The sequence below is a fragment of the Triturus cristatus genome, chromosome 5_2, assembly GCF_964204655.1.
Source record: "Triturus cristatus chromosome 5_2, aTriCri1.1, whole genome shotgun sequence".
In the NCBI taxonomy this organism is placed as follows: Eukaryota; Metazoa; Chordata; class Amphibia; order Caudata; family Salamandridae; genus Triturus; species Triturus cristatus.
In genome coordinates this window covers 347,121,573-347,146,078 of record NC_140588.1, presented here as the reverse complement: position 1 = coordinate 347,146,078, position 24,506 = coordinate 347,121,573, and positions in this window count along the sequence as shown.

Sequence of the window (24,506 nt, the reverse complement as noted above, 5' to 3'; positions counted from 1 at the left end):
AAAAGTGCTGTGGATTGACCTGAATAGTCTGTTTGATATAATTGTTCCAGCAGACTTGTGGGCTGAGTGTAAAATAGTTGTGAGTTGGCCTACTGAGGAATATCCAAGAGATCAGAGAACAGGAGCACCAGATCCAGAAGTAATGAGAAAATATGAGCAGGTGATTGTATACCTGAAAAATAAAGTACCTCCAAAAGAAACAGACTGGGTTAAAATAGATCGAACACATCAGGAAGCAAAAGAATCAGTTCATGCTTTTTACGAGAGGCTGATACTGGCGTTTAAACAATTCAGTGGAGATGAACACCTGGGTGACAAGGATTTGAGTCATTTTGTATACAGATTTGTATATGGCCTGAGACCTGAGATTAGTGAAAGAATTCGTGAGCATACTGTGGATTGGCAAAGTAAGAAAATAGATGAGATTCTGAGACATGCAAAATACTTCAGTGATGAGATTGAAGCAAAACAGAGAAAGCTGAAAGAGAAAGCAATGTGGGCACAAGTGAAAGTTGCGGGAAGACAGGAAGCACAGTTGGTGGAACAGGCGAATAATGCAGGAAATAATGCAGGGAATAGACCTAGGTATGCAGGGAAAGGAAAGGGGAATCTTGAGGAAGCTAAAAAAAAGTTCCCATGTCACAACTGTGGCCAACTGGGACATTGGAGATCTGAGTGTACCAATCCACCATTAGTGAATAATGAGGGAAAATCCTCAAATCAACAGGTGCAGAACGAGGGGAATAATCAACAGCAGCAACAGCAGAAAGTTGTGAGACAGCAGAGTCAAGAGCCAAAACCGCCCTTGCCGCAGAATAGAGGAGCACAAAAGTATAATCCGGATTCGGGATTCTACAATGATGAACAGGTAAACAAACCAAGGCGTTCTAACCAGGTACAACAGTACTTGTTAAAGAATGAAGGGAGTGAGTCTGAGGGTGATTATTGACGGTGCCGAAGAGAGGAGGAAGAGTGCATACTTGGTGCAACTCTAGAAATAGACCAGGCAGGACCATTTGTGGATGGAAAAATAAATGAAGAAGGTGTTACTTTTTTAGTAGACACAGGTGCGACAAGATCAACTGTCAGGTCAACAGATATTAGAAATCTTCCTCTCTCGGATGAAGCAATCCAAGTAGTTGGTGTAGCTAATACACAAATCAGAACACGTCTTACTGAACCAGTAAGAGTACAAATAGGGAAATTTTCAGACATGCACAGATTTATCGTCTGTGACACAAGTCCAGTGAACCTGTTAGGTAGGGATTTACTCTGTAAAATGAATTGTACAATTTTTTGTACACCAGATGGAATAGCTTTTGAAACACCAGATGAGGATGTTTTGTACCGAATGACTCTAGAAAATAGAGAGAGTGAGTTAATTGGTGCATATGCTGTGTTTGATCCGGAGGATTTGCCTCAAGAGCTGAGAGACACAGTGAAAAGGACAGTTTGGGATTTTACTGGAGAGGATGTGGGATTGATGAATAATGTAGATCCTGTGAAAATTTCAGTGAAAGAGGGAATTACTTATCCTAACATTCCTCAGTACAAAATGACACCAGAAATAATTGAGGGAATAACTCCTATAATTGAGAAAATGATTCAGCAGGGAGTTCTGAGAGAACTACTGAGTAGTCCGTGTAATTCACCGATAATGGGGCTAAAGAAGCCTAATGGGAAGTTCAGGATTGTACAGGATTTGAGAAAAGTTAATCAAATTGTGGTGGCATGTTGTCCTATTGTGCCAAATCCATCAGTGATTTTGTATCAGATTCCACATGATGCTGAGTGGTATACAGTGATTGATTTATGTCATGCTTTCTTTTCAATTCCATTGCATCATGACAGCCAGCCGATTTTTGCATTTAGATTTGGCCAGCGTATTTTAGCATGGTGTCGTATCCCACAGGGGTATACGGAGAGTCCTTCAATATTCAATCAGTTATTGAAAAAGTCATTGGAGAGTTTGATCATGCCTGAAAACTCAGTATTAGTGCAGTATATTGATGACCTACTTGTGGCATCAAAGACACGTGAAGCTTGTGAAGTAGATACTATAGCTTTACTGAATCATCTGGCAGATGGAGGGTTAAAAGTATCTCCAGCCAAATTGCAAATCTGCAAGAAAGAGGTGCATTATCTTGGACACAATATTGAGAAAGGTCTGAGAAAAGTGACTGATGACAGGATCAAAATTATCAGGGAAATGAAGGCCCCAAAGACCCAGAGGGAAGTGAGAATGTTCCTGGGAATGGTGGGTTATTGTCGTCAGTGGATAATTAATTTTTCGCTGATAGCAAAGCCACTGATTAAGCTGACAAAAAGTGAGATGACAGACCCATTGGAACTAGATGGAGAACAAATGGCAGCATTTGAAGAGTTAAAAAGCAGAATGTGTGAAGCCCCTGCTTTGGGTATGCCAGATTATGAAAAAGAATTTGAATTGTACTGCAGTGAGAGAAATGGATGTGCACTTTCAGTGTTAATTCAGAAGCATGGATTACTGAGAAGGCCTATTGCGTACTTCTCATCGACACTTGACCCTGTAGCTGTGGGTTTACCAGGTTGTCTGAAATCTGTGGCTGCAACATGCAGAAGCCTAGAACAGAGTGAGGGAATCATAATGGGATATCCTGTAAGGGTATTCGTACCTCATAATGTGGCAATTCTTTTGACAAGAAGCAGAACTCAGTACATGTCACATAGTCGGTTGACTAAATATGAGAAAGTCATTCTGGGAGCATCAAATGTGACTCTTGAGAGATGTGTGAATGTCAAACCAGCGACATTGTTGCCGGATATTGAAAATGTGGGTGTGAAAACAGAAGATGATCACAATTGTTTGGATGTGCTTGATTACTGTACAAAACCGAGACCAGACATAAGGGATCTTCCCTTGCAGGAGAGTGATCATGTGTTGTTTGTGGATGGATCATGCCTGAGGAATGATGAGGGTGTGCTATGTGCAGCATATGCAGTGTGTAAGGTTTCAGAAGTAATGGAAGCATCATCATTGAAAGGAGTGAAATCTGAGCAAGTTGCTGAATTAGTTGCATTGACAAAAGCTTGTGAAATTGGGAAAGATTTGAGAACGACTGTGATGACTGATAGTCAGTATGGATTTGGAGTTGTGCATGATTTTGGCCAACTTTGGCTACAAAGAGGTTTCTTGACGTCGAGTGGGACTCCAATAAAGAATGCTGAAGTGATTGGGAAATTACTTGAGGCGATACAGCTGCCTAAAGAATTAGCAGTTGTAAAATGTGCTGCTCATGGACAAGGAGATGATTTTGTGACAGTGGGCAACCGTTATGCAAATGACATTGCTCAATATTGCGCCAACAATAACCAGTCTATTAATCGGGAACGAGAAGGAGAAATGTCTTTTTGTTCTGTGATGTTTACTAATGTCTTAGAGACATGGGATGAAGTGAAACAGTTGCAAGATGAGGCAGAGGAGGAAGAAAAAAAAGATTGGATTAAGGCAGGTTGTGCCCCGAGAGAGACAGACCATGTTTGGGTCTATAGAGATGGCAGACCAGTAATGCCGAATTCCATGCTGTCAGCAATGGCAAGGATGTATCATGGCCAGGGACATTTGGGAAGGGATTCAATGATTAGGTCTTTTAAGCAAACCTGGTACAATGCAAAATTCAGGACAATTGCAGAAAGTATCTGTCAAAGATGTTTGATTTGCCAGCAATTTAACACTGGGAAAAAGACAGTGGTGAGTCTGGGAACAATAGGCAGAGAAGGAGGTCCTTTTACAAGAATGCAGATTGATTTCATTGAAATGCCCCAACTGAACAGACTGAGATATGTACTAGTGGTAGTCTGTTTGTTTTCAAGATGGGTTGAGGCCTATCCGACTAGGAGAAATGATGGAGTAACAGTGGCAAAGTTACTGTTAAGAGAGTTGATTCCTAGGTACGGATTTCCGGTAACGATTGAGTCTGATAGAGGTGGACACTTCTATAATGAACTCATGAGTTTGATTTGTGAAGCATTAAGCATACAGCAGAAGCTACATTGTGCATACAGACCAGAGGCTTCTGGTGTGGTTGAGCAGATAAATGGCACAATCAAGAACAGGATTGGTAAGATGTGCTTAGCCACTGGCATGAAATGGCCGGATGTCTTGCCTCTAGTGCTAATGACTATTAGATCTACTCCAGATAGAACTACTGGTTTAAGTCCGCACGAAATAATAATGGGACGTGCAATGCGACATGCATATGTACCTGTCAATAAGTTGATGACAATAACTGATGACATGATTTTGGAATACTGTAAAGGCCTGGCTGACGCAGTTCATTCTGTGTTTCACCAGATTGGAGAAGAAGCTACTACACTTGAGAAGAAGCAAGCACATGATCTGAGTCCAGGAGACTGGGTGAGGATTAAAGTTCACAGAAGAAGAAATTGCTTGGTTCCGAGGTGGGGAAGACCAAGACAAGTCATTCTAACTACGACGACTGCAGTGAAGTGTGCTGGTGTGAAAAACTGGGTGCATGCGAGTCATACTCTGAGAGTTCCAAACCCAAAGGATGGGACTGGTAGAGAGTATTTTGAAGAGTCAGATTCCAGTGATGATGAAGACCCAGAACCAGTGAGAAAAAATCAAAGTTCAGGAAAAGAAGCAGAAAAGGCTTCAAGTTCAAGAGAACCATTGAGAATCTCAGAAAGGAGATCTGATTCTGTAAGAGAGCCTGAAGTTCCAAAAAGAAGTGGAGGAAAAAGAAAAGAAAAGAGCAGTTCCACAGAAATTACTCCTGAATCAGAAGAGGAGGAGATTGAAGAACCACTTGAGATTATATCTGAAGAAGTAGGGTCAGAAGAAGATAGAGAGGGACAGATTGCGTAAGACCCCCGAGGAGGTGTAGGGAACATTCTTGACAAGCTAGGTGAAGGGACAAGTAGACAGCAAGAAGATTGCGTGTCGGAGACCTGAGGAGGGAAAGAAGTAGGGAAGTCTCAAATAGTGGTGAAAAAGACTGTGGAGCGAAAGAAAACTGCTGAAGAACAAGAGGCATTTGAAACAGAATCGGATGAAAGTGAGAATGGAAAATCAGAGGGTCGAGTTCTGAGAAAGAGAACTTGGATTGGAGAAAGAAATAATACAGAAACAAGACCGAAAAAGGTCGTAAGAGGAGATTTTTGGCCTAACAACAGAGTAAAGAGGCTGAGATACAGACTGATAAGAGGAAATACATCGAAAGCTGAACAAGTGAATGAAGTGTCGAGTCAAAACGAAAAGGAGTCAAGAGAACCTGAGGAAATAAAAAGAATTAGAAGACCCAACCAAAAGTACAGATCACCGGAATGGTCTTATGTGGCACTGTCTGAAGAAGGAGAAGAAAAAACAGTGACTCGAGATAATCCGGAGGGGATCTTGAGAAAAGTGGTTGAGGAAAAGGAAGAATCTGTTGGAATCTTAAAAGTTATCCTGACTGACATTGGAGAAGAGTCAGATGCACAGGATGTTGTTGATGATCTGATACAATTTAATGTTGCTGAAGAAGGAGGAGTGAAAAGTGATGAATATCCAAATTGAGTGAACTGAAGAAATCACTTGGAAAAAGTGAAAAGGAGAAAGTCTGAAATTCAGCTGTCTGAAGTAATCCAAAGTTTGAGAAATTACAGTAGTGGAGTAGTAGAGGCTAAGTCAAAAGACAAGGTCAAAGTAATAAAATGGCTAACATAGAGAATAATCAAAGTAGATGTGCCTTCTTAAGAAGATGGTGTAGAATGTGCTGCTGCTGTACTGGATTATTAATGCTACTATGGGGTATTTTAGCTTTATTAGTTACATTTAGAGTTTCAATAGGTACATTTGAAATACATACTGAGAATGAGACAAATGTAGAGAAGAATTCGCAAAAAGTAGTTCCAACTAGAATTAGTAATACTTACATGCATAAAGATAGGTCAATTAATGATTTTTCTAGTAATGTTTTTTCAAAGTTGTTATACGAATATGTGAAAACAATGGAAGTAAGGGATTGCTACGTTTGTATGCAATTACCTGCATCCGTTTCAGAGGGTGTTACTTATCACCATTTACCAGCTACGTATGGAATTTCTTGTAGTGTATTAAGTAGTGTTTTTTATCTCTTAGGGAAAATAGATTATAAGATGTCTAACAAAGATAGTATTTTTGGGCACTTGCCAATGAACAAAGAGCTGAATCCAGCTAAAGAAGCTAACATTTTTGGTGAGATTTTTATTGAGAAAGAAGAATTAACATTAGATTACATTTTTAAGAATAATTTAACTTGTAGTTTGGAAGAAGAGGAGAAAGCTTTCCTAAACATGGTGGAGGAAAGGAGATTGAGTATGCATGAAAAGGCAGGGAAATATAAAGTGAGTGAGACAATTTGGGACATTGAGATGGGAAAAGAATTGGAAAATGGAGCTAGTCCAACTTTAGCTTTAGATGCACCACAGAAGGGTAAGCTGTGCATTACAAGAGGGAAATCCCAATATGATACATATTTTGTTGGGGCTAGTGAATGTCATGATACATACTTCATTGCAACAGGATGGGGTTTCAGAGGTGAAGAAGATACAATTTTTCCAGGAGTGTATTATGTTTGTGGGAACAAGGCTTATTACAAGTTGCCTGACCATTGGTATGGCACGTGTTATGTGGGCCTGGTTTTTCCAAAGATTTTTCATATAGATAGAATAGAAGATGTAGAACATATTAATTTACTAATGCGCTTCAAGAGGGAAACTTGGTCTGAAATAGTGGGTGACATTTTTGGAGCTTTAATTCCAGCAGTGGGAATTTCTTTAAATGCTTATGGGATTCGGAAACTGTCAACAGTGGTGGATCGCTTATCGACAAATACCGCTGGAGGGTTTCTTTTGGTGAATACGGAATTAATTGCCGTACGTGCCATGTCTATGCAAAATAGACTTGCTCTTGATATTCTATTGGCTAAGGAGGGTGGAGTTTGTGGAATGCTGAAAGTTCAACATTGTTGCACTTACATTCCAGATGAAAGCAAAGACCTGAAGGTCTATATCAAAAATATTACTGATTTACATGAAGAATTAGTACCACTTGAAGCTGAAAGTATCTGGACTAAAATAGCTAATAAGGTGATAGCTGTTAAGAGTTTTATTGCAAAAATAGGTAGTACTATTATAGGTAAGATATTGTTCCCTTTAACTTGTATAATTGTTGCTTTATTGATATTGAAATTGGTGTGTTTGTGTTGTAAAAACAGGGGAGGGAAAAAGAAATTAATTAAAAGAAATAATGAAAAGAGAAATAAAAGGTTGAAAAGAGAACCACAAGAAATTGAATTAGAAGAATTAAGGGAGAGTGTCTACTTAGAAATAAAGAGGGATGATGAAAGAGTGTCTGGTGTGTAGTGTTGTGTAAGGAGGAAAAAGACATTTCCAATTTCTCCTAAAATGGGACTAAATTTCACTAAATTTTTTTTTTGGGGTTATTTGGTGATAAAATCACCAAAGGGGGGATTGCTGGAGCAGGATTTTCTAATAAAAATCTATAGGGTTTTGAAGCTCTGGTTTTTCTATTTGTCATAAGTTAACATTATTAATTATTAATTACTAATTATTTGTTTTGTGTAAGTGTTTTTTACTTATCAACATGTATGTATTAACAAGAGAGAACTACACGTGGGAACGCGTATGTGTTGCCTATTGACAATGTGCATGTTTTATTAAATAAACATTGCTGAGTGCTGTTTATTTTAAAGCACGAAACGCTTTTGAATTAATGCTTTTCTGTGTTGCTAAAGCTAGATAATTACATACACATAAGGGTATTAGTGGGGTTAACACTGTTTAATCACTATGCTGTGGTAACGTTGTTTTGTCTCTTTTAATTAAGATGGTCCATTTTGGCCTAACCAAAAATGTCCGCCGTTTGCAGCCTGGCCTCGAGTGAGAATTTGTGATGAGAGGGCCTTGCTGAATATGATCACGAGACATTTGATCACAGTCCTTGCCTGGTTAAAACTTTCCGTGAGGACAGCAGCAGTTCTGGGCAAGTTTCCAGATGTATTGGACAGCCTTGGAGGACAAAGGAGCTGTTAAGAAAGATCTCTGAGCATTGTGTCATCGCTGAGGAAATGTGGTCGCTAAAAGATACTTTTTTATTTTTGGTTCCTGTTCTGTCTTTTTATTTTTGTGATTTCCTGAGCGGAGATTTTCCAAATGTAGCGATGCTACATCCTTTCCTGCTCGCTCTGCTCAGCGGTTCGGCGGACGTGTAGAACATTTAATGTTTCTTTAATATTGCAAGTTTCATTATAAATATACTAGACTAGAGAGGGTCCGTGTCATTGCATTCGGGATTTTGAGGCCCAAACCTGCGTTGGTGAGGATCGATGCTGAGAGGACGGTGACTTGGGAGATTTCTACTGAGAGACTTGTCCTGATGACCCATTCTGACATTTAGCTAGAATAGGTAATTATGAGAAAATGATTTATTCTGATTAATTTCTTTTGACTAATTTTAGATAAAGAATCGTAATTTTAATTACGGTGTTGGTGATTATTTCTTGTCAATTATTGAGTACTCTATTTGATTATTGATGTATAGATTGTTTAGATTATGACAATTGCAATAGCTAGGTCTTATCGACCTCGGTGTAGATGTGGGGTTTAGGAGGTTTAGGAGTTTTCTTTCCACAGGTTCAGTGCTAGTGGAGTATTTGAGTGTATGTTAGTGAAATGGGCCCTAGTGTATGGTGAGTGTATGTGCGTGTAACTGTGAAATTACTCTATCCGTGGAAGTAGGGAGATTTTGTACACCCCAATCTGCATCACGCGCACCACGCTTGATGGTGATTACTTTCACTTTCGCAGCCGCACGCTTTTACTTTTACAATGGGGCCGCACAATGCACACTTTAAGATTAATAGCATGGGCTCACATGATTGTGCACTCAGCACACAAACATTGGGGCAGATTTATGAGCCCCTTGCGCCACTTTTGCGTCACTTTTCCCATGTTAAAAGTGACGCAAAAGTGGCGCAAGGGGCTCATAAATCTGCCCCATTATTTTTTTATTTAAACTACGTGCAGACCTACGAAAATGCACCCTTTTAGATTAATACCACGGGCACACAGTCAACAATGGCACCCGCCCCCTCCCTCTACTGGGACCCGTGCGGTAGGTTTTAGCGCGGCATCCGCTTTCACTTTAACATGGGTGCACAGTCAACAATGGCGCCCTCAGCTCCCTCCCGTCACATTGTAAACATTCAAACTATCAGCGCAGCGCCCATTCCACAAGCGCCACGCTTTCTTTTACTTCTCGCCAACCACAATTTACACAGCTTTTAAGTTATACTCAGAGTTTCCTGTGTTGAAGGATAAGAACACCATCGATTGCTTGTGTCCGACGTTTGTTCTGTGATTGAGTTGGATTATTGGAGAGCAGCTGATTTTTTTAGATTAACATGTGCAACAATTAATCGGTGAGCTGTATAAATTAATGTCAAAGTACATTGCGTCCAAGAGTTTTATAGAGTCATGACGCATAGCGTCGGCATGCACCCAGGCGGTGGGTAACTAGTCCTTAATAACTTATAACTAAAGAGAATATTGTACTGTTTGTTATCTTATTTCTATCATACTCGTCACTCGAGATCATTATTCAGGCAATAAGGAGGGTGAATCCATGTCTTTCCCTTGAGCCAATTATCTGATTCACTCCATATTCAAATTATCTTTCCCAAACGTCATGATCGTTCCTCAAGTACAGAATTAACAAGCATTTGCAATGCAATAGGTGTCGCATTTCCGAAAGTTTAAGCTACTGGCATTGCAAATGGCAATGCCTTTTATTTATATTTTAAAAACCAAAGATAAATAAAAGGCATAATCATTTACAATGCCAATAGCTCAAACTCGCGTAAATGCGAGACCTATTGCATTGCAAATGCTTGTTAATAAATACGGCTCTGTTATGCGTTCTGTTCCTTGCTCAATGCAGAGCAACAACATTGGATGGTTGCTGCACTGAATTGACTTAGAAAACAAATTGGCTCCTTAATGCATGCTTGGCCTGCCTGGCATTAAAGTCTCAGGCAGTTGATGGCTATTAAATTGTAAAATATTCTTTCTCTGTCACTTCTCTTTCCTTACTTCACCCCACCTCTTCTAAATGAAAACTTTCTATTAGCCGCTTTCTCAATAACTCCTTCTCTATGAACCTTCACCCTTTCTCTCTATCTCAACTCTCTCTACCTTATCTTTATCTACCTTATGTCTCTCTCAATATACCTCATTCAGCTCCCTCTCTCTCTTTCATGACTTTGCCCCTCTTTCTGCCACTTTCTGTGTCTACATCTACAGCCATCATTCTCAATCCTTTCTCTCTGTCTCAACTTTTTGTGTCCATTCCCTCACTCTGTACTTCACTGCTTTGTCACCATATGACCTCCTTGTATCTCTCCTCCATCTATCTTTACCACACCTTTCTATCTCTCTCTCCATGTCTCTATTGCCTTAAATCTCTCTACCTCCCTCTCAGCCCTTTCTGTACCTCACCACTCTTCCTCCACTTTCTACCTAACATTTTCAGCCCTACTCTTCTCTCTCTCATTACCTAACCTCTCAGTTTACCTCACCATTAGTTCCTTACCTCACCTTTCCACCTACTCTTTCTCCTGTACTTTTATTCACTTGCCTTCATCTCTCTGAATATCTTACTCCCTCCTGGCTACATCTAGTTCTCTACCTCTACTCCTTTTCTAAGCCATCAACTGCTCTCTCTGGCTGCCTCTTTCTCTCACACAAACAAAAATCTGTACTTCCTTCTGCATTTCAGCTCACCCCTACTCCTCAACTCTGTCCCTCAACCTCTTTCTTTATCGATCTCTTTTCCTCATCATCTCTAACAATCATAATTCTTTACCTCCGTATAAACCTTAACTCCCTTTCTCTATTTCACGTCTTCCAACTTCCTCTTTTCACTCTACTCCACATTTCTCTTTCTACCCTTCGTCTCTCCCTCTACCTTTATCTATTCCCCACTGCTCTCGTTATCTGACCTGTTTTTCTATGCCTCTTCTAATTTTTCTCTCTCTCTACCAGACATATCTTTGTTTTCAAGTCTTTACATCTACCTCTGTCTCTGGCTGCCTTTTCCACTATCTAGTTCACCTCTTTATCTACATTACCTCTATTTACCACTGTCTCTCTCTCACATCTCTTGCTACACTATTCCCGTTATGTCTCTGTCAACCTCCCATGTACTCTCTCATCCCATTTATCTTACTCAGCAGGACCATAGGTATCCCTCTCACCAGAGAAGTGCACTCATATAAAGAGGAGACAAATGACAAGGCAGAGGAAGAGAAATTAGGAGAAAGTTGTCGGGCTTTAACCAATGGAATGGTGAAGATCTTCAGAGAAGAGCTTTGATTTTCACTGCTGCAGGAAGAACATTAGTAATGAAGAGGGTTATATATGTGTTACACATTTTCGACAATTAAAGCTACAATTTCAAGTGCCATGAGTATATGTCCTATTTTATTATCATGCCCTAGTCCACCAACCATCACTTGTAATATATTTCCCTACAATGGGAGTAACATCTGGTTAGACTATGAATTCCATATAAAATGTTGTCATTGCAAGTAAAAAAAAACAAAGATGCAGACTCAAAAGGAAATATCTAATAAAGCCTAGTTCAGGCTTTCTTTTGGTACTATTTGACAGTTTTTTTTATGTAGCCCTTGTGATGGCAAACAATATAGAATTAAATGGTTAACCTTCAGAAAAGTCTGAAGGCTAACCATTTAATTCACGATTGTTTGCCATCTCAACGGCCTAAACGAGCCTTAAGAGGTTCATAAATTTAAAGTTATCCAAACATTGGGTCCCAAAATATATATTTCCCGGAACGCAGCAAATGTTTAAGATGATTTTGAGACTTTCTCACATGAATTTGCGCACCTACTCCAGCAATCTTCTACTTTAATTTTAAGTGCCATGTATGGGTGCTAATACTATTTCAGATTTTAATGTGAGCCCAAAAGGCTCTGAAGTTACTGCTTAACTTGTAAAAAAGTAAATGTTAAGCCCTTCTCAGGAGGCCACTGCAGCCTGCACCACCCATTGCACCCCAGCGCTAATGACAGTACCGCGAGACGCTGTGCCTGTGCCTGGGGGACCGGAGACAAGCGTGGGCATAGTGCCTACGGGGGAAAACTAGAGCTCCAATCATTCTAAGCGCCTGGAAGCACGTGAAAACACCGATGCCGGCCAGCGGTGCGATGTAGACCGCGAGACACTGTCCCTGAGGGACCGGAGACAAACTTGGGCAGAGTGCCTATGGGGGAAAACTACAGCTCCCATCATTCTAAGCACCTGGAGGCGGTTGTAAACACCAATGCTGGCCAGCGGCGCAGGACGAGCCCAGGCCAAGGGCTGGCCCACCCATGTCCGTCAGAGCCCGAAGGAGGCTGGGCTGGGCCCCCCTCTAACATAGGGACAACAGAAAGTGATTCTGCAGCCCTCAGGTACCATAGTGTTTATACCCTACTGACTAGCCCTATTGACTGTAACTGCTCATGCTTAGATAGGCGTCGTTCTGCTCGGCATTTAAATTCACAATGAGCAAGCGCAAGGGAGTAGCGGGAACCTTAAATTCCTTTATTACTAGGGCTAAATCAATGCACAGCGATGAGATCGAGCTGACAGAGAGGCAACTCTCATTAGATCCTATTACTACGCAGAGACCCTCCTCACTAGGCCCTCTTACATCGGGTGGTGACCCTCAAACCTCCTTGTCTCCTCCTGTGCAAAGTTTGTCTGAGCCCCCCTCTCCACCAGTTCTGGACGCAACTTCTATGATTATTCAAAATGGGCCTAGCACTTCTACGAGGAGCCGGGTTTCCAAACCTCTCACTGAGGATATCATGAGAGAACCACCGGTTAAGAGAAGGAGGGGTGCGGGCACTAAAAAAAAAAAACAACAAAAAAGGCCCGACTTCCAAAACCTAAGGGAAATGGTGAACCAGAACAGGGGATTACCCCGGCCCTATTCAGCCATGTTCAGGCAACGCCCCCCCTCTCCACCAGGCGAAGAGGAATTCTGGAAAAGGATGGAGTTACAGTCCTATTAACCCCCTTCCAACTCAAACTCTCAGGAATTGAAGAGAGATTACTAGATAAACTAGAGGGCTTGGGCGCATCGGTTAGGCCACACATAACACGCAAAACGGAGACGGAGAGGTCCTCTTCAGCGCCAACAGTGGCCGAAGGATATCCACCTCCCCATCCAACTCACCCACCTCAAATAGAACTTCATCATAATAAGTATACAAACATTTTCTCACCTGCTCCTCATTGGCGTGGGCAACCCTTTACTTTGCAAAGTACTGTTAACCGCCCAAATTTGAGTGATCGGAGATGCCCATGTTTTATCTCTTCCAGAATTCCCCTGGGCTGGCCCCTAAGTAACTCACAGGCAGCTAGCTTAGAGGGTGGAAATGTCGATGTCCTAAAGCAGAGGGCTGATACCATGGGGGAGGCCCATGGTTGGTCTCAAACGTTGCACTTACCACCCGCAGTGACTCCCCTCATATTGGTCCTTGGAAATGTTCCCTCCCTGAGGGTGGATCAGATTGAAAATACTATTCAGCTAATCGATAAATCTCTCCATTGGCTGACTGCCCACACAACAGGTTTGACAGGAGGGGCGGTCATGGTTAGCCAATCACATCATTATGGCAAGGAGGGTAGGGTGGGTGGGGCTGTCCCTAAAAACCCTAGAAGGCAACTGTGTGGTGATTCATTTTAATAATCCAGCAATATTGAGTCCTCTTTTGTGCCAACTACACAGAGTCCCACCTAAGGGTACCCGGATTCTGCCCCTAATACTGGGCCACTTCTATTCCCTTCCCTCCTAGGAGGATCTAATGGTCCTGAACCCCCGCTTCTCCAAAGGGATGTCTATGCAAAGTTGAACCCTCTTGGAAATCCAGGTTTACCCCTCACAAACAAATTTGCACCCCTTTCAGGCATGGACCTTTGTGATTGACTACCTCTACCTCCACTTGAGGGTCCCCTTTTACCAGAAATTTTACTGACCAAAATTAGTGAACCCCCTAGGTCCTCTAAACGGGAGACGGGGCAGTCTAACTCATTTCTACTAGCAACCTGGAATGTGGCGGGTATAGCAAAAAAAGTGGGTAATGATCAATGGGCAAAAATCTGGCAGGAATTTGATCTAATCTCACTCCAAAAAACCTGGGCTACGGCCCCCATTTTTGTAAATGGCTATTGTTCCTTCCAATTGAGGGAAGTTCCAACACCATCAGGGAGGGCGAAGGGGGGTTTGCTAACACTGGGCCTGATTCCCAGAACTAATTTAAGACACAATCCTAAACTTACTACCATTTTGATATTCACAGAAGGCACTTACTCATTTTGGTATTCACAGAAGGCACTTACTCATTTCGGTATTCACAGAAGTTAGGACTCCCAACTTTAGGACTCCTAAATGCCTTCTGTGAATACCTAAAGTCTTAAAGTTAGGATTTTTCTCAGTTTAGGAGTAGTAAAGTTAGGAGTCCTAACTGCAGACGATCCATGACAAATATGGCGGACGAATCAAAAAACCCACAATAAGGCCAAAAAGTGCACACAGCAAACTAGCCATGCCCCCAAATACACAAAACACACCCCAATGACACAACCACATGGCAAAAAGAAAAATACAATTCCCATGACAACACACACTACAAACCTGACAGCAATACCCCATTTGGACACACCCACATAGCTGAGTATAAAACCAGCTCCTTCCCTGACCACAATCCTTTGCAACATTCCAAGACTGAAGGCCACCAACCCTCACAACAAAGGATAGGCAAAGCAACACACCAGCACTACTCACACCACACACAGCACCACCACCACTTCCACACCTGTACCACTAACCCCCTGCACATCACACACCATACACATCACAACCACACCCACCACTCACACCCCTGCACCCACAACTACTTTGCACACCACGCACCGTGTCAACACATGAAATGCCCAAATTCACAGAGAGTGAGTTGACAGTCATGGTAAATGAGATAGAGTGGAACCACAACTGTTTGGTAGCCTGGTCCAACAGACACCATTAGCCACAAGGACACAAATGTGGGCAAGGATAGTCCAAAGGGTCAATGCAGTAGGGACCACCACACGATCCAAAAAGGTGATCATGAAGCGGTTGCATGATCTGAAGGGGGTTGTCAAAGAGAGGAGAAGCAAGAACCGTGAGCTGGCTGAGAGGACTGGCGGTGGCCCTCCCATTCCACCAAAACCATTCACATCATGGGAGGAGAAGGTGCTTGCCATACTGCATCCAGAGAGTCTCACAGGAGTAGCCGGGGGAGTGGAGGATGATAAGTACAAACATATGACTACCACCACACTGCTATGTACTGTCTTGCACAACTACAAAGCTACACCACCTAGGACAAATTCTATTCATCTGCACCACACACTCACAAAAATATGTCTCACAGATTCAACATTCACCAACGTACCTACCAACATTACCATGGGGGCATGTATACAGGCAGCCAGCACTACCACTCCCACCATGCCCCATTGTCCCACAGAATCAGCAAGATGGACCCCTCGCCCACCCCACCCAGAAGCATTTGGAAGCATTTGGAAGCCATTGCAGTACACCAAACAAACTTACAGGTAGTTGGCCATCTTCCCTGGGACGGTGTTTGTGGGTGGGAGGCCTGTACCACTACTCCCACCATGCCCCCTGCCCCACACCTCAGCAGGATGGAGCACCCCCCCCACCCCACCCAGAAGCATGTGTCAGCCAATACATACCCTCATCAAACTAACAGGTAGGAAGCCATCTTCCCTGGGAGGGTGTTTGTGGGTGGGAGGCCTGCACTACTACTCCCACCATGCCCCCTGTACCACAGCCTAGCAAGATGGACCCCTCCCCCACCCAGAAGCAGTTGGAAGCCATTGAAGTACACCTAACAAACTTACAGGTAGGTAGCCATCTTCCCTGGGAGGGTGCTTGGGGGTGGGAGACCAGCACCACTACTCCCACCATGCCCCTTGTCCCACACCAGAGCAGGATGGAGCACTCACTCCCACCCAGAAGCATGTGGCATCCATTGCATTGTTCACCTCCACCTAACAGGTAGGTAGCCATCTTCCCTGGGAAGGTGTTTGGGGGTCGGAGGCCAGCACTACAACTCCCACCGTGCCACCTGTCCCACACCTGAGCAGGATGGAGCACTGACTCCCACCCAGAAGCATGTGGCATCCATTGCATTGTTTACCTCCACCTAACAGGTAGGTAGCCATCTTCCCAGGGAGGGTGTTTGGGGGTGGGAGCCCAGCACTACAACACCCACCATGCCCCCTGGCCCACACCGCAGCAGGATGGAGCACTCCCCCACCCAGAAGCAGTTGCAAGCCATTGCAGTACACCAAACAAACTTACAGGTAGGTAGCTAACTTCACAGTGAGGGTGTTTGTGGGTGGGAGGCTTGTACCACTACTCCCACCATGCCCGCTGCCCCACACCTCAGCAGGATGGAGCACTCCCCACACCCCACCCAGAAGCATGTGTCAGCCATTACACAACCCGCATCAAATTCACAGGTGGGTATCCAACTTCCCTGGGAGGGTGTTTGTGGTTGGGAGGCCTACCACTACTCCCACCATGCCTCCTGTCCCACACCTGAGCAGGATGGAGCACTCCCCCACCCAGAAGCAGTTGCAAGCCATTGCAGTACACCAAACAAACTTACAGGTAGGTAGCCAACTTCACAGTGAGGGTGTTTGTGGGTGGGATGACTATACCACTACTCCCACCATGCCTCCTGCCCCACACCTCAGCAGGATGGAGCACTCACCACACCCCACCCAGAAGCAAGTGTCAGCCATTACACAACCCACATCAAACTCACAGGTGGGTAGCCATCTTCCCTGGGAGGGTGTCTGTGGGTGGAAGGCCTGCACCAACACTCCCACCATGCCCCCTGTCCCACAGCCTAGCAAGAAGGACACCTCTCCCCACCCCACCCAGAAGCAGTTGGAAGCCATTGCAGTACACCTAACAAACTTACAGGTAGGTAGCCATCTTTCCTGGGAGGGTGTTTGTGGGTGTGAGGCCTGTACCACTACTCCCACCATGCACCCTGCCCCACACCACAGCAGGATGGAGCACTCCCCACACCATACCCAGAAGCATGTGTCAGCCATTACATTACCCTCAACAAACTAACAGGTAGGTAGCCATTTTCCCTGGGAGGGTGTTTGTGGGTGGGAGGCCTGTACCACTACTCCCACCATGCACCCTGCCCCCACACCACAGCAGGATGGAGCACTCCTGACACCATACCCAGAAGCATGTGTCAGCCATTACATTACCCTCATCAAACTAACAGGTAGGTAGCCATTTTCCCTGGGAGGGTGTTTGTGGGTGGGAGGCCTGTACCACTACTCCCACCATGCACCCTGCCCCACACCACAGCAGGATGGAGCACTCCCCACACCCCACCCAGAAACATGTGTCAGCCATTACATTACCCTCATCAAATTAACAGGTAGGTAGCCATCTTCCCTGGGAGGGTGTTTGTGGGTGGGAGGCCTGTACTACTACTCCCACCATGCCCCCTATCCCACAGCATCAGCAAGATGGATCCCTCCCCCCACACCACCCAGAAGCATGTGTCAGCCATTACACAACCAACATCAAACTCACAGGTAGGTAGCCATCTTCACATTGAGGGTGTTTGTGGGTGAGAGGCCTGTACCACTACTCCCACCATGCACCCTGCCCCACACCTGAGCAGGATGGAGCACTCCCCCACCCGGAAGCAGTTGCAAGCCATTGCAGTACACCAAACAAACTTGCAGGTAGGTAGCCATCTTCCCTGGGAGGGTGTTTGTGGGTAGGAGGCCTGCACTACTACTCCCACCATGCCCCCTGTCCCACAGCCTAGCAAGATGGACACCTCCCCCACCCCACCCGGAAGCAGTTGCAAGCCATTGCAGTACACCAAACAAACTTGCAGGTAGGTAGCCATCTTCCCTGGGAGGGTGTTTGTGGGTAGGAGGCCTGCACTACTACTCCCACCATGCCCCCTGTCCCACAGCCTAGCAAGATGGACACCTCCCCCACCCCACCCCACCCAGAAGCAGTTGGAAGCCATTGCAGTACACCTAACAAACTTACAGGTAAGTAGCCATCTTCCCTGGGAGGGTGTTTGTGGGTGGGAGGCCTGCACTACTACTCCCACCATGCACCCTGCCCCACACCACAGCAGGATGGAACACTCCCCACACCCCACCCAGAGCCATGTGTCAGCCATTACATTAACCTCATCAAACTAACAGGTAGGTAGCCATCTTCCCTGGGAGGGTGTATGTGGGTGGGAGGCCTGTACCACTACTCCCACCATGCACCCTGGCCCACACCTCAGCAGGATGGAGCACGCCCCCACCCAGAAGCAGTTGGAAGCCATTGCAGTACTCCAAACAAACTCACAGGTAGGTAGACATATTATTCTGTCTTATGATACCACTGAGCAGGATGTACGCCTCCACCACGCACACACAGATGTGTCACATTACAAAGCCAAATGTGAGCATGTAACAGGCAAGTAGCCAGTACGTGCACCCACACATTTGTCACAAAAGAAATGGTGCCATATGACAACACCAGCCCTCTCATTGCAAAAATATGCACACCGACCCCATTGCCACGCACAGTGTGCACACACGTAAGCAAAAGAAACTGCCACAGCTACCAAAGTGTGACACACCAATGCACATGTAGAAGAAAGTCTGGGCACAATCATGCACAGCACCTATTGACATGTGCATCGCCATGGGGCCAGTGCAACATGGACCATTCGAAAAATAAGAAAGCTTGTGTGGTTGGTTTAAATCAAGATATGCACATGACAGGACAAAGGTATGTAGGAGATGACAATGGCCAGTCCATGGCCAGATCTGACGTCTACAAAACACATTGACACCTCATTCGGTGCCACTTCAAGATGCACAGCCGTTAAAGAATGAATCCAATCAATCAAAAATTGCTACTTCTTAACTTGTTAATTTGTCCATAATTTACTCCTTATCTTTTTTTCTTCTTAATTATTCAATCCATTTTACTCATTTCAATTAAAACGTAGGAAGCGTTCTGGTTTCCACATGCCACATCTTTATTAAAAGTGACCCAATGCATTTTGGGATAAAATCCCTTCGTCAGGGGTATCTAGAATACAAAATTAATATTGAAAAGCGTTTACATCATTATGCCCTCTTAATACAATAACGCAGAGTTATCAATGTGTCTGCCTGTGTTTTCATTACAGCAACTCATGCATAAGTATCCATCTAATTCCGTCATAGCAATGTATAATCTTTCTGCTTCACATAACGACCATCACCCCAAGCTTAGTCCTTGAACCTTAAAGCTACTTTGCGTGATTCTTGATTCTCACGTCTACTTTCAACCCGTACTTAATAAAGCTTTACGCAACAAAAACGCTTACCGTAGCACATGCATCATCACGCTTTTAAAATAAGCCAAGTTCGCTCTTAAACCCTGTTCCTGAGCGCATCTCAACACCGCGCCACAGCCCTGGTTTACTTATAGGTTAAACTGAATCAGCTACTAGAGACTGGTGCTTTGTATGTCCCACGTCCCTGATTCTCCCCAGGTGAATGACCACGTGCACGCTAATCGACAAGCCCACCCCACACTGAAAACCAACTTCGAATTAAACCCTTTGATCCAGTGTTATGAGAAACTACAATTCCCAGAACCTCACGACTCGGGTCTTATCTCACTCTTCCAGCCCAAATTTAAACTGGCATAGTCGTTAATAGATAATGCATACTAATAACTGGTATCGTTTAAAGCATAACATAATAACAAATACACTTTCATTGTTGTTTATGAACAACTAATTAATGTAGAATGCTGATCTTGTTTTTGATGTCAATGCGCTTCCATTGTGGCCGAAAAAAACCCGCTACTGCGTTCAGAGTCTTATTGTTCAGTTCCATTGACGCTTCCTTTGTTCTCTTTGTACTCATACCAATTTCCTTAAAGGTGCAATCTCACAGTCGGACAGTATCTGGTATAAACATTATGTAGTGAGATGCACACCGGCGTACTCAGAAATATAGAACCATGTACTCCTTCAAACTGTCTATGGCGTGCAAGCATGATTCGCGCTCCATCCAGTTGCGCGTAACAACATTAACCAAACACATTGACACCTCGTTCGGTGCCACTTCAAGATGCACAGCTGTTAAAGAATGAATCCAATCAATCAAAAATTGCTACTTGTTAATTTGTCCATAATTTACTCCTTATCTTTTTTCTTCTTAATTATTCAATCCATTTAACTCATTCCAATTAAAACGTAGGAAGCGTTCTGGTTTCCACATGCCACATCTTTATTAAAAGTGACCCAATGCATTTCGGGATAAAATCCCTTCGTCAGGGGTATCTAGAATACAAAATTAATATTGAAAAGCGTTGACATCATTATGCCCTCTTAATACAATAACGCAGAGTTATCAATGTGTCTGCCTGTGTTTTCATTACAGCAACTCATGCATAAGTATCCATCTAACTCCGTCATAGCAATGTATAATCTTTCTGCTTCACATAACGACCATCACCCCAAGCTAAGACCCGAGTCGTGAGGTTCTGGGAATTGTAGTTTCTCATAACACTGGATCAAAGGGTTTAATTCGAAGTTGGTTTTCAGTGTGGGGTGGGCTTGTCGATTAGCGTGCACGTGGTCATTCACCTGGGGAGAATCAGGGACGTGGGACATACAAAGCACCAGTCTCTAATAGCTGATTCAGTTTAACCTATGAGTAAACCGGGGCTGTGGCGCGGTGTTGAGATGCGCTCAGGAACAGGGTTTAAGAGCGAACTTGGCTTATTTTAAAAGCGTGATGATACATGTGCCACGGTAAGCGTTTTTGTTGCGTAAAGCTTTATTAAGTACGGGTTGAAAGTAGACGTGAGAATCAAGAATCACGCAAAGTAGCTTTAAGGTTCAAGGACTAAGCTTGGGGTGATGGTCGTTATGTGAAGCAGAAAGATTATACATTGCTATGACGGAGTTAGATGGATACTTATGCATGAGTTGCTGTAATGAAAACACAGGCAGACACATTGATAACTCTGCGTTATTGTATTAAGAGGGCATAATGATGTCAACGCTTTTCAATACTAATTTTGTATTCTAGATACCCCTGACAAAGGGATTTTATCCCGAAATGCATTGGGTCACTTTTAATAAAGATGTGGCATGTGGAAACCAGAACGCTTCCTACGTTTTAATTGGAATGAGTAAAATGGATTGAATAATTAAGAAGAAAAAAGATAAGGAGTAAATTATGGACAAATTAACAAGTTAAGAAGTAGCAATTTTTGATTGATTGGATTCATTCTTTAACGGCTGTGCATCTTGAAGTGGCACCGAACGAGGTGTCAATGTGTTTTGTTAATGTTGTTACGCGCAACTGGACGGAGCGCGAATCATGCTTGCACGCCATAGACAGTTTGAAGGAGTACATGGTTCTATATTCCTGAGTACGCCGGTGTGCATCTCACTACATAATGTTTATACCAGATACTGTCCGACTGTGAGATTGCACCCTTAAGGAAATTGGTATGAGTACAAAGAGAACAAAGGAAGCGTCAATGGAACTGAACAATAAGACTCTGAACGCAGGAGCGGGTTTTTTTCGGCCACAATGGAAGCGCATTGACATCAAAAACAAGATCAGCATTCTACATTAATTAGTTGTTCATAAACAACAATGAAAGTGTATTTGTTATTATGTTATGCTTTAAACGATACCAGTTATTAGTATGCATTATCTATTAACGACTATGCCAGTTTAAATTTGGGCTGGAAGAGTGAGATAAGACCCGAGTCGTGAGGTTCTGGGAATTGTAGTTTCTCATAACACTGGATCAAAGGGTTTAATTCGAAGTTGGTTTTCAGTGTGGGGTGGGCTTGTCGATTAGCGCGCACGTGGTCATTCACCTGGGGAGAATCAGGGACGTGGGACATACAAAGCACCAGTCTCTAGTAGCTGATTCAGTTTAACCTATAAGTAAACCGGGGCTGTGGCGCGGTGTTGAGATGCGCTCAGGAACAGGGTTTAAGAGCGAACTTGGCTAATTTTAAAAGCGTGATGATGCATGTGCCACGGTAAGCGTTTTTGTTGCGTAAAGCTTTATTAAGTACGGGTTGAAAGTAGACGTGAGAATCAAGAATCACGCAAAGTAGCTTTAAGGTTCAAGGACTAAGCTTGGGGTGATGGTCGTTATGTGAAGCAAAAAGATTATACATTGCTATGACGGAGTTAGATGGATACTTATGCATGAGTTGCTGTAATGAAAACACAGGCAGACACATTGATAACTCTGCGTTATTGTATTAAGAGGGCATAATGATGTCAACGCTTTTCAATATTAATTTTGTATTCTAGATACCCCTGACGAAGGGATTTTATCCCGAAATGCATTGGGTCACTTTTAATAAAGATGTGGCATGTGGAAACCAGAACGCTTCGTACGTTTTAATTGGAATGAGTAAAATGGATTGAATAATTAAGAAGAAAAAAAGATAAGGAGTAAATTATGGACAAATTAACAAGTTAAGAAGTAGCAATTTTTGATTGATTGGATTCATTCTTTAACAGCTGTGCATCTTGAAGTGGCACCGAACGAGGTGTCAATGTGTTTGGTTAATGTTGTTACGCGCAACTGGACGGAGCGCGAATCATGCTTGCACGCCATAGACAGTTTGAAAGAGTACATGGTTCTATATTCCTGAGTACGCCGGTGTGCATCTCACTACATAATGTTTATACCAGATACTGTCCGACTGTGAGATTGCACCCTTAAGGAAATTGGTATGAGTACAAAGAGAACAAAGGAAGCGTCAATGGAACTGAACAATAAGACTCTGAACGCAGAAGCGGGTTTTTTTCGGCCACAATGGAAGCGCATTGACATCAAAAACAAGATCAGCATTCTACATTAATTAGTTGTTCATTAACAACAATCAAAGTGTATTTGTTATTATGTTATGCTTTAAACGATACCAGTTATTAGTATCCATTATCTATTAATGACTATGCCAGTTTAAATTTGGGCTGGAAGAGTGAGATAAGATCAGAGTCGTGAGGTTCTGGGAATTGTAGTTTCTCATAACACTGGATCAAAGGGTTTAATTCGAAGTTGGTTTTCAGTGTGGGGTGGGCTTGTCGATTAGCGTGCACGTGGTCATTCACCTGGGGAGAATCAGGGACGTGGGACATACAAAGCACCAGTCTCTAGTAGGTGATTCAGTTTAACCTATAATTAAACCGGGGCTGTGGCGCGGTGTTGAGATGCGCTCAGGAACAGGGTTTAACAGCGAACTTGGCTTATTTTAAAAGCGTGATGATGCATGTGCCACGGTAAGAGTTTTTGTTGCGTAAAGCTTTATTAAGTACGGGTTGAAAGTAGACGTGAGAATCAAGAATCACGCAAAGTAGCTTTAAGGTACAAGGACTAAGCTTGGGGTGATGGTCGTTATGTGAAGCAGAAAGATTATACATTGCTATGACGGAGTTAGATGGATACTTATGCATGAGTTGCTGTAATGAAAACACAGGCAGACACATTGATAACTCTGCGTTATTGTATTAAGAGGGCATAATGATGTCAACGCTTTTCAATATTAATTTTGTATTCTAGATACCCCTGACAAAGGGATTTTATCCCAAAATGCATTGGGTCACTTTTAATAAAGATGTGGCATGTGGAAACCAGAATGCTTCCTACGTTTTAATTGGAATGAGTAAAATGGATTGAATAATTAAGAAGAAAAAAAGATAAGGAGTAAATTATGGACAAATTAACAAGTTAAGAAGTAGCAATTTTTGATTGATTGGATTCATTCTTTAACGGCTGTGCATCTTGAAGTGGCACCGAACGAGGTGTCAATGTGTTTTGTTAATGTTGTTACGCGCAACTGGACGGAGCGTGAATCATGCTTGCATGCCATAGACAGTTTGAAGGAGTACATGATTCTAAATTCCTGAGTACGCGGGTGTGCATCTCACTACATAATGTTTATACCAGATGTGACGTCTGCCAGGTCAGACAAAACAGTGGCGTCACTAGGGTTGGTGTCACCCGGTGCGGGTATCTCATGGTGTCACCCCCTCACGACTTACCGTATGGACCTCCTCCGCTCTGAGTCCGCCAGTGGACACAGTTGGCAAATAACGGGACCATACAGAATCCTTAGTAACGTTTGTAAATGTAGGTCATATATTTACAAAATGTGCCTGTTAACAACAGTGTGATAATGACTCATTGATCAGGTGGTACAGTGGGCTACCTGCCAGTCAACAGTTTATTGGAATTTATAATATCATAGATATGGTACTTTGTACTGGTGTGGTGTTCCCACTATCCAGCA